This window comes from Mustela putorius, unplaced genomic scaffold (assembly GCF_011764305.1).
Source record: "Mustela putorius furo isolate JIRA1106 unplaced genomic scaffold, ASM1176430v1.1 tig00003896_pilon_pilon_pilon, whole genome shotgun sequence".
NCBI classification, from domain to species: Eukaryota; Metazoa; Chordata; class Mammalia; order Carnivora; family Mustelidae; genus Mustela; species Mustela putorius.
The window spans coordinates 1,015,021-1,025,307 of record NW_025422045.1 but is presented as its reverse complement, the minus strand read 5'-3'; the positions used below and the strand labels follow the sequence as shown (position 1 = coordinate 1,025,307).

The window sequence follows — 10,287 nt, the reverse complement described above, 5'->3', positions numbered from 1 at the left end:
ATTAGCTCTAGGGTCTAACAACATTAAGTTTCTGTTTCTACACCTGGGACCAAACTACAGAACACAGAGTGAAATCTTCAATTCATTTTCATTACCATAACATGCTTTGCAAACCATTAGAACTATATTTGAGCTACAATGACTTAAGAATATGGCAAGATTTTTGAACTTCTAGATTTCCAGTTTGGTATTTTGATTATTCTCTCTTCCTGTAAAACTTACTTTCAGGGCAAGAAAGAGAAAGCTGGATAGATTAACTCGGGCACAGTTTGGGGGACTGTAGGTCATGGTTACCTGTAGCCTTTCCCGGTCTAGGAATAATTTAAGTGGTCTTTTGGTGAGATTGATCTGGGGGATGGTAATCAATAAGGAAGTGACTGTAATGCTAAACCCCATAGAAAAGCTGGGGGGAACATCTAGATGAGAAAGAAGAAACTACATCAAACAGGAAGAAATAGTACAATTCAGTGATGGGTTTGTGCAGTGATGAGTGTGTGTTAAAATCTAAGGAAGCAAGAGTGATCTTGTGAAGATAACTGGGAGAGGAAAGTTTCCTTATGGATCAACATATAAGATGTAGCAAGTATTTATGCAGGCAGTATCTTGCTAAGTGTTCTTGTAAATGCACTTATTGTAATCTTTTTCTTTTTTTAAGATTTTATTTATTTATTTGACAGAGATCACAAGCAGGCAGAGAGGCAGGCAGAGAGAGGAGGAAGCAGGCTCCCTGCTGAGCAGAAAGCCCAATGCGGGACTCGATCCCAGGACCCTGGGATCATGACCTGAGCCGAAGGCAGAGGCTTAACCCACTGAGCCACCCAGGCACCCTATTGTAATCTTTTTAAAAAAGTGATTACAGGGATCCAAATGGCAGAGTTAAGAATTAAAGGCACAAGTGAAATCGTATGTTTGAAACAAATATGGGAAAATTAGCCAATTATTAAAAGAGCCCGACTTTACTTCTCCTCTGGCGTAGGTCTTCTCCCCTCCTGCACAGTATTTCTTTGTAATGGCGCCTCTCTTCCTAGCCCCTCTCACTGTCCAAGCCTGCGAATACTAGCTGTTACACACAGGGAGGACCCGGAACTCACGTTCCCATGCCTACACCTACGGTGCAGCCCCGACCTCGGGATCGCTGCCTCCCGCCGGCCGGCAAGGAACAAGCCGGTGGCCACCCACAGTCTCGCCAAGCCCAGCCCTGGCCCTCGCCCGCGGCAGGCGCGTGGCGGGGCGCCGCGGCCTTCGAGGGCCTGCGGCGCGACGCACATGCCCGCGCCCGCCTCCCGCGTCGGCGAGAAGACAGGGAACCCGGACGCGCGGAGGCTGACCCGGAGCCTACCCATGAGGCAGCGCGCCGGCTCCACGAGAACCCCCCCCTTCCCACGGCTCAGCTGCTGCTCCGCAATGGGAGCCGCCGCCGTCGCCGCTGTGTAGTTTTTCGTGCTCCTCCTTTTCCTCCTCCTCTTTCTCCTCCTCCTCAGGGCCCCAGTCAGGCCGATCCGCTCCGCTCACGGTAAGCGCCCCCCGCCCCCGCCCGCCCCGCGCTGCAGCAGGCAGAGGCCCTCCCGCGCGGCCTGCGCCGCCTCACTCCGGGGGCGCTGGGCCGGGGGTGTCGAGGCCGGCGCGGTTTGCCGAGAGCGCCCAGGGCGCGGGGGAGGGGACCGGCTGCGCGGCGGCGGCCGGACGGCCATCTTGCGCCGGCCCCGGCGGGGGAGGGATCCCGGCGCGACGCGGCGGACGGCTTGGTGCGGCAGGCCGGAGCCGCGCAGGCCTCCGCCACCTCTTCCTCCGTCTCCTCCTCCGCCTCCTTCGCCTCCTCCGCCTCCTGCACCTCCTCCGTCTCCTCCACCTCGGCTCCCAGGGCCTGTGCGCCTGTTTGCCCCCAGCCTGGGTTTGGCTTTTCTCTCTACTGCTCCCCTTGGTCCGCTGTACATTTTGTTTGGCGAGGACCCATGCTTCCCCAACAACATCGCTCCCCGGAGTCTCTTCATGATAGACGGAGACCGGAGGGGGGTCCGAACTTCCAGGCACCCGGGGCCCCAGGGCCCCTGTCCCCCCTACCCTCCACCTCCCGCCCAGGTGACCAGTCCTCCCACGCTCACACCCTCGTTCTTGTCAAAGGGACTTCCCTGCTCTGCCCGTTATTGTCTACAGAAGGGCCCTGAGGAGAAACGTGGAGTTGGATACACAATTTACTGACCGAGTTTTCAGGTTTCACTTAATGAGACGGAAAGAATGAGCTCACTCTGAGGTTTTATCCTGCTCTACAGATGGAGGGAGTTCCTCCCAACTTAGCTCAAGTTTGAAGGCTTTTAAGGAGAAATCTTGCTAGAGAAGAGAGACCTCAAAGGGAACCCGCTTCTTGTGCAAGCACGGGAAGACCTTGGTCCAAGGGGTTCTCTTTGTTTGCAGAGATTTGTTTTTGAAAATTCTGTGGACGTAAACGTCGTTGTTTTCAGATTTGGACTGGGTCTCAAGAATTTGACGTCTTTTAATGCCATTAGATATAAAATTGAAACCTAGGAGGAGAGTTTTAAAGGACAAAAGCCACCTCATAGCATTTGTGATAAGTCCTGCCTTGGGGGGATTAGTGACACCTCAGGCTAAGCGGAAACTTGCTGTGCCACGGAAGGCACAGGTTTGCTTGGAGAATTGTTAGGGCTGTGTGCTGTTAATGCTTAAAACATCAGTACCAATACCGTTATAATTGTATCTTGCATTTGTATCTGCCATCGATACGCTTGATTTGTACCTCTTAGACCCCTTTTGGACTGTTCTGTGTTTATGGAACGGTTTCGAAGATGAGGAAAGAGAGCCTCAGGGAGACGTCTTTAATGAGGTCATGTCTAGGAAGGGATAGAACCATTTCTAGAACCTTAGGTCTCCTGATTTCTCGTTCAGTGCTCAGTTCAGTGTATTATATTTCTTTTGTGGGAATAAGCTGACTGAGGAGAAGCAGGGAGGCTCACCTACAAAATTTAAGAAATATTCAACTGCTCCTTTTACATTTCTGTTTTTAAGAGTTTGCTTTTAGCTTTTCAACTTTTATTACTGAAGTTTTCAGGTTAATTTTTTCCCCCAAACATACTGAAAAATTGAAGAATAGCCCATTTGCACATTCATATGTACCACCTAGTTTTAAAAGTGTTGCCATCTTGCCACATTTCCTTTATCTGCTTATCTTACATGTTTTTTGGTGAACATTTTCAGAGCACATTGCAGGTATCATGACAGTTCACACCTAAGTCCTGTTGATGTGTCTATATGGATGTCATAAGAATAAGACCAATTTTCTGTATAAGCACAATACTGTAATTGTACTGAAGTATAATCTCTACAATCTAATATAGATATGTAGTATGTATTCACATTTTCCCCTTTGTCCCGAAAATGTCCTTCTTAGTCATTTATTTTGGAACCAGTATCCAATCATGTACGTTTGTTTCTGTTAGTTTCTTTTAATTTAGTGTAGTTCTCTCTTTTTTTTGTGGGGGGGATGACATTGACCTTTTGAAGAGACCAGGCTACCAGTAGTCTTGTAAAATAACCCCCATTCTGTATTTTACTGATAGTTTCCTCTCTCTCTTTTTTTTGTGGGGGGGATGACATTGACCTTTTGAAGAGACCAGGCTACCAGTAGTCTTGTAAAATAACCCCCATTCTGTATTTTACTGATAGTTTCCTCTTCATTAGGTTTAAATTATACCCTCTACCCCTGTATTTTCTGTAAACTTGTAAATCTGAAGGCTTGTGTAGATCAGGCTTACTATTTTTGGCAAAAACACTCAAGTCATGCAGTGTACTTCACATTATTCAACATCAGAAGGCACATAAAGGAGGGTTATATGTTACCCTATTAGTATTCCTAAATTTGATCTCTCCAATAAAACGGTGACAGACTATCTTTCCACGCTAAGCTTTTTCTTTTGCAATTAGCAAGTAATGTAGGGAGTGATATTTTGGCATTAGTATTGGCATGAATTTACCTGCAGTAATCTGATAATGAAATCATTGGGAGCAATCCTCTAGAAATGGGGGTGAAAGAAAGTTGGATAGGACCAACTTACTAGTTTAGGGAACTTTGAATTGCTGCTATCCATTGCCATTGGAGCCAGACATCAGAGATGTCACAGACTTCACCTGCTTTCCAAGTTTGTTCAGGGCCCTTGTAGCAGTAGTGAGCTGTGATTAGGAAAGTTCTTAGTTAAATGTTGGAGAACTACAAATCTCAGCATTCCCATTTCAACCATTTGTACCAGTTAACACTATCTAGTCCAGTTCTGCTTCTTTAGTCCAGTGTTTTACTGCTCTGAATTGGCGTTTTTAGTAGGAGACAAGAAGGCAAAGGACAAGAACATATAATTTTTGTATACTCCTCCTTCCACACTTGCTTTATTTATTCAAGAGAACACTTAGAATCATACCAAGATTTTTTTTCCCCCCTGTACAAATTCAGCAGGGGTTGTATCTGAATGGAGAAGCAATTCTGGTAAATAGAAAGTAAACTATAGTTTTAGGTGACAGGAAATTGGAGATTATTGACAACATGTTTTGTTACACTTCAAAAGTAACTTTTGAAAGGTGAGATATATTTATTTATGACCTGTTTACTAATTAAATATATAATCCTGCTTCAGAGAACTCAAAAAATCTGATTTCTCAGTCAGATTATTTTAAAGATAAAAATAATGATTTACTTGATAATTTGTATCAAATGTGTATATGGAATTTTTATTCGTTTCTACAAAGTAATTTTCTTTTAAGGACTCAACTCATAACAGGAAAAATAGCTTACTGCTATTCACCATCTAGATTTAAAGGAACTATTTTTTTTTTACACTTTAAATTATTTTATATAAATTTCATTATATAATTTACAGAAAAATAAGGGATTATGTAAAACAACTCATTAGAGCTTTTAATTAGAATTTAAACATTATCCCTTTGTATATATCTTGAGACATGAAAAACAAATACATATCCTGCATCTAATTGCATACCATCCCTACAGTGAATATGCATACTTCTCTAGTTTTTATATGCACACAAAGAACATCTTCCTTTATTCTTCCCACTTTCAGGATAAAAAATGTGCAAAAAAACATTGTGGTTGAAGGGTTAGACAAAATTCTTTCCCTGGTTTCCACAAGTTCTTTTCCTAGTTGCATGAGGAAGAGTCTTCTTGGTAATTGAAGCTTTTCCTGTGTCATTCCTTTCGGTATAGGTTCTGACCCTCTTAATGAGTGTATCTACCTCTCCTGTAGTTTTTTCATAATAGGGCTCTCCATGTTAATTTATGCAAGGTTGGTTTTTGTTTTTGTTTTTCTAAGATTTATTTATTTTTAGAGAGTGTGCAAATTAGGGGAGAGGGAGAGAAAGAATCCTCAAGCAGACTCCCTGCTAAGTGCAGGGCTTGGTCCCAGCACCCTGATCTTATGACCAGAGCCAAAATCAAGAGCTGGTTGCTCAGCAGGCTGAGCCACCCAGGCACCCCTGAAAGGGTTTTTGAATTCATTTATGCTTGGGAATGCATTGAGCTGAGAAGAAAAACTGGTTTTTCTTAGGAAAAGTATTTATTTCTTCATCAAATATGTATGAAGTCCAGATTATGTGCAGTTGACTTTTCTTGCTTCTCATTTGTGAAAATCCATAGAAGTTCAACCCTGTTTTTCCTGATATTGCCAGATCAAGAAAATTTCTTGTTGGGTCATATTAAGCCAGTTCTACACTTACAAAAAGTTTGTCACAAGTTGTATTCCTGACAGAAATTTTAAATTCGTTTGTCCATTCTTGTAATTTTTTTTTTAAAGATTTTATTTATTTATTTGACAGGCAGAGATCACAAGTAGGCAGAGAGGCAGGCAGAGAGAGAGAGGGGGAAGCAGGCTCCCTGCTGAGCAGAGAGCCTGATGTGGGGCTCGATCCCAGGACTCTGGGATCATGACCTGAGCCAAAGGCAGAGGCTTTAACCCACTGAGCCACCCAGGCGCCCCTATTCTTGTAATTTTTGTATTAATCTTGGTTCTACTCTTTCTCCTTTTCTGAAACTCTGTGTAGATTTACATCTTTCAAGCTTAGGATGTTTCACTGTCCCATGTTGTCCAGATTTTTATATCTATTTTCTGGGTTTTGAAGGTGTATATATACTTGAAATGGGCAACATTGAATGTGACTAACTACTTACCAGCTGTCATGTGAACCTGGGATGTTTCCATCTTATAAATATTGATTTGATATTTAAAATACTAATGATAAATTCTAGCTTATCATTCCAGGGCTTTTTTGCACGTGTGTCATTAAATGCAGTACTTAAAGAATTTTTCGAAAGTTTGAGCGTTCTTAATTTTGTTGAAGGGAAGCTGGCAATCTTCTTTGCTTCATAATTGTAAGATATTTTCAGTTCTAGATTTGTAGATGCCAGTTAGCATAACCAATCCAGTGAATTAGAAAATTTCCCACATCATCTGTTTCCTTCTAGTCACCATTGTATATACCTGCATTCAACACTTGTCCACTTAGGAACTGTACCAAGTTACTCTCCTCTGAAGATTCAGTAGGAGATTTCCCAGATTTTGTCTAATATTAAGTCTAAGGTGCTTGCTATCTGTCTTTGGGTTCATTTTTAGGTTTATCTATTAATGGTGAAATGTGACCTCTGCCAGTTTTCTTTTGTTCCAAAATGAGCAGAAAATGAAAGTTCTGAGTTCTTAACTGGATTCAGTAAAAACTAAAGACAAATGAAGATCAGCATATGCTGTGCTAACATATGTCACTTTGACCTAAGGATTATTTTGAGTAGATGGCAATTTAGAATTAATAGAAACAAAAGCTGTTTTCTGTTCTCTTGTTATCCACCTAAAAGCCAGTCATAAATATCCCCCCCTTTTTTTTTTTAAAGATTTTATTTATTTATTTGAGGGAGAAGGAGTGAGAGCATGAGAGAGGAGAAGGTCAGAGGGAGAAGCAGACTCCCCAAGGAGCTGGGAGCCTGATGCGGGACTCCATCTGGGAAGTCTGGGATCATGACCTGAGCCGAAGGCAGTTGCTCAACCAACTGAGCCAGCCAGGTGCCCAATATCCCTTTTGAAGATATTTCCCCCCCTTGTCCATGGAAAGGAAGAGTGACTCTTACTACTTGAGATGGAGAGTTAATAGCAAGATGAATTTGCATAAGTAGACTTAATGAGAATAATAACCCTTATCTTCCATTAGTTCTCCCATGTATATTGTAGTAACTTCTCCATGATTTATTGTCTTTCAAAGCTCTAATTCCCTTTCCTTTGTTAAAATGGTATAGAAGACCTTGAGTCTGACCACTTTGAGCTTTACTTCATTTTTGTGAATTCCCGTGTATATAAATACTAATAAAAATTATGTGCTTTCCCTCCTATTACTCTGTTTTTTTGTTAGTTTAATCCACAGCTCCCCAGGAACTGCAACATAAAAGGGTAGAAGTAAAGTTTTTTCTTCTCGGTGCAGACTGCAGAGATGATGTCTTCAGTCTTATATATCTTTTTGAAAGTTGATTCAGTATTTTGTGCAAAGCAATAAGAAAATAAAGACAAGAAAAGTGAAAGATAAAGCATAGTGATGATTTATTTCATTGTTGCATTATCCTAGGCAATTAAATCATTCTTAAATTTCTTATTATTTTGTTTTTCTTGTAAGCATAGTTGGGAATATTTTTTTAGCAATGGTGAGGTAATACCTAGGATGATGGAATTAGCAAAATATTTCAAGTGGTAGGAAAAATAAAATCAACTAAAATCACATAATGTATCTCAGATTTATAAAAGGATTCTGTAGGCTTACATAGTAATTGTAAAATACAATGAGTTTTATTCTATTTAAAAGTAATAAGATGTTGTTTGAAGATTTCCAGGAAACAATAAAAGCCGTAAAACGTCAATCTTTACAACTAGAACTACTCAAGAAAGAAAATAAAAAACTAGAATTGTTTTTATGGATTCTGATAGTATATTGAAGGTTAATGGTTAATTTGGACCATTAAATATACAGAGTTCCACCTCTTTCCAACACATATATTAAACCTGCCTGCTTCTCTATTTTCAGCTGTTTCCACTCCATCTGTAATGAATGTGGGTAGTACTTTGAAAGTTACTCCTTGAAGTTTCTGTTCCAAAAAATTTTTTGTTACTATTTTTCTTCCCTTCCCAACTTTACCTTCAGAGCTCCTCTGTAATAAAAAATGATTAACTGAAACCCTGTAGTATCAAATAATCCACAGAGACAGACTAATTTTTATAACTGAAGTAAGGTTAATGTAACATTAAGTTCACCATTTAAATTATTTTAAAAAGTACAATTCAGTGGCATTTAGTACACTCACGGTGTTAAACAAGCATCAACACTAATCTCAGAATAGTAGTTTCAGCTTCTCAAAGGGAAACCCATTACCCATTAAGTAATCTCTCCCCATTTTCCCCACCCCACAAGTCTTGGCAACCACAAATGTACTTTCTGTCTCTGTGGATTATTTGCCTATTCTCGACACTTGATATTAATAGAGCCATACAATATGTGACTGACTTCTTTCACTTAGCATAATGTTCTCAAGATTCATCAATTTAGCGTGAATCAGTACTTCAGTTTTTACTGTTGAATAATATTCCATTGTATGAATATGTCATTTTGTTTATTCATCTATCAGTTGATGAACATTTGGCTTGTTTTCACTTCTTGGCTGTTATGAATAATGCTGTAGGGCTAATTTTTGTGGAGAAGTTATGTTCAGTTCTGGAAATACTGAATTTGACGTGAGTTTAAATATCCAGATAGCACTTTTCAGCAGTTAAGAGATGACAGGCTGGAATTTAGTTGAGGAGTCAGGGTTGGAGATTAATATTTGATGATTTTATAGGCTGCTGTTGAGAACTGATAGCTAAGACTGTGGAGTGCATTAGATCTGTCATTTAGGGAACAATTTGTGCAGGGCTAAGGACTAAACTCTATGAAAAACCTGATTTTATACCATTTAAAGGAGCAAGAGAACATGGAGAATCTGTATAGAGTTAAATAGGAGGAGGTGGGTAGAGAACCAGTCTATTGTCATATAAACAGATTTCGAGGAGGATGTTTGAAGAAATTGGGCTAAAACAAGGAAAATGTAGATGAAGAAAGGGTAATTTGATTTGGCAGGGGGAGGGTTATGGGGATCTTCCGTTGGATACCTTCAGTAGAATACTGTGCAGTAGAAAATGTAGTAGCTGCACTGCTGTGCTCAACTTAGTTTTGAGTGACAGAATGCATAGTGATAACTAGAGCAAAGGGACTGCAGCCTGCATCAGGGTCAGCAGAGGTTTTACTTGGATGAAATGGAGGTGGTGCAAAGAGAGAGTCCCCATATCCTTATGAAGAAGGGTTCCTTTTACATAGAAGCTTTTAAGCTCTGCTGGTTTAGATTGATTGTAGATGTAAGCAGTCTACTGAAGCACAGGCCTTCTACTTAGTGCTTTTACATTAAAAAAACTTTATCAGAAATGTTAAAATTTCAAAAATGGATTTATCATGATTTGAGATTTCAGATTTTGCTCTGAATCAGTGTCTGTGAAGTAGAACTTGATATCATTGGGAGTTGACATCAAACAGGTTTGTTAAAATGCAATTTATATTGTTTAAAAATATCCACTATTTTTTTTCAGTTATTATTCTTTCTTTAGGAATTTACTTGCTTTGAGTAAACTCAAGAATTTTATCCTAAGTGTTGAACTTCCGCCCTGTTGCTTCATTCATTACATTAAACTTGAAAGTTTCTAGAAAATATCTGGGTATGGTAGGTTGATTACCAAAAGACTTTATTCATAATACCGAAATGGCATTTCATAGTTCAACATTCTCAGAACAGTTGTTTGTTTATTTGTTTGTTTGTTTTAAACTGAAATAATAAATTCCCTTTGTTTCTGTGTAGGTAAAAATTTATATCCCTGTAACAGGTGGTTATGTTTATAATATTAGGGTTGGAAGAGCCCTTTGGAGATGTTGAAAGTGACCATTTCAATTATATAATGCTTAAATATTTTATATTTTTCTTTGGTGATATATCAGATCTTGAGTTCATCTCATTTCCTGATACTTAAACTGTTAATTGTTTTGTTCTTAGGTTGAGATGAAATCTGCTTCCCTGTAATTTTGGTCTTGTTCCTGATAGAGGCAAGTGGTATGTGGCTGAAATCTCTGGCCTTTTAAGTGCCTAGATTTGAATCCATGCTCTATTCTTAGTTGTGTTACTTTGTGCAAGGTACTTAACCTCTGTAATTCAGTTTCTAC

The 10,287-nt window shown here is 40.1% G+C and overlaps 1 protein-coding gene across 14 annotated transcripts in view; it reads left to right on the top strand.

Moving 5' to 3' along the window:
• Nucleotides 1–1,346: 1,346 nt before the first annotated feature.
• ZNF280D (zinc finger protein 280D) overlaps nt 1,347–10,287 on the top strand; it is a 136,855-nt gene continuing 127,914 nt past the window's right edge. For 8 of the 14 annotated variants that reach the window (XM_045067590.1, XM_045067588.1, XM_045067584.1 and 5 more), the window contains exons 1-2: nt 1,430–1,513; nt 10,121–10,177. The gene's annotated coding sequence lies outside the window, so the exon portion shown is untranslated. Of the gene's footprint in view, nt 1,514–10,120; nt 10,178–10,287 lie in introns of all 14 variants that reach the window. The other 6 variants (XM_045067583.1, XM_045067586.1, XM_045067585.1 and 3 more) reach the window with 4 other exon arrangements.